Source organism: Myotis davidii, unplaced genomic scaffold (assembly GCF_000327345.1).
Source record: "Myotis davidii unplaced genomic scaffold, ASM32734v1 scaffold1719, whole genome shotgun sequence".
In the NCBI taxonomy this organism is placed as follows: domain Eukaryota; kingdom Metazoa; phylum Chordata; class Mammalia; order Chiroptera; family Vespertilionidae; genus Myotis; species Myotis davidii.
This window is the reverse complement of record NW_006289832.1, coordinates 21,458-22,422: the sequence shown is the minus strand read 5'-3', so window position 1 is coordinate 22,422 and position 965 is coordinate 21,458.

Sequence of the window (965 nt, the reverse complement as noted above, 5' to 3'; positions counted from 1 at the left end):
AATAAAAATCTGCTTTAAAAAAATAAAAGAATAAGATTGTTTTACTATCAAAGTCAAGTAAGGTGTGTCATTTGTTGTCACTGATGAAGTCTGAGCAGCTCAGTTGCTAAGTGACTTTGCTGGGTTCTTATCAAATAAAATCTGTGGAGAAGCAACTACGCCCACCATGCATTTAGACTATAAAGACCGAAAGTTGGGGAGGACAGAGTGCTTCTGGGGTAGGAGACAGTGAGGGTCAGTGGCTGGGAGGCAGGGAAGACACGGGAATGCCCAGTACCTGGAAGTTCTGGAGGGTCTGGCATATGCAAATCTGCTGGGGGCGGGGTCAGGCCCTGAGCTCCAAGAGTTCAGGTTGGGAAGGAGGGCAGGGATGCAGTTCCAGGGAATTCCTGTCCTGAGAGGCTCCTCCTTGTCCCCTTAACCCCCTAACATGTCCATTTGGATAAAGGGGGTGGGAAGCAGGTACGCAATGCCTGGGCAAGAATCCCCTCAGTCCTGGCTCTCTCCAGGGTGGGGGAGGGGTGTTTGTATTGGTTTATTTGATTCTCCTTACATGTTGAAGGGGGTAGTAGGGGAGTGTCTGCCAGAAATGATTTCCTTCTGCTTGCTTGCCAGAGCTGTCCCATGTGATGCCTTTTCCCTTCCTTCCCCGCTGCCCCAAGCTAAAGCGCATGAGCTCACCAGGGAGGAAACTGAGGCCCCGTTGTATTGCGTGGAGATTGCATTCCACAGGAACCTGCCTGATCCAGGGAGGGTTGGGGTCATTCACTGCAGGAAAGGCTGGATTTAAATGAAGCTTCCATTTAGATAGGCGCTGGCTGAGCTGTTTGCAGAGGGTCTATCATCCTTTCTGGCTGTTTCCTTGGAAACCACAACTCAAGATAGCAGAGTTGGAGGCTGCCCCCAGGCTGGGTGCCTCTGGCCTCTGGGCTGGGTAGCACGGTGGGTCTGTGTGTGCCTCCGCT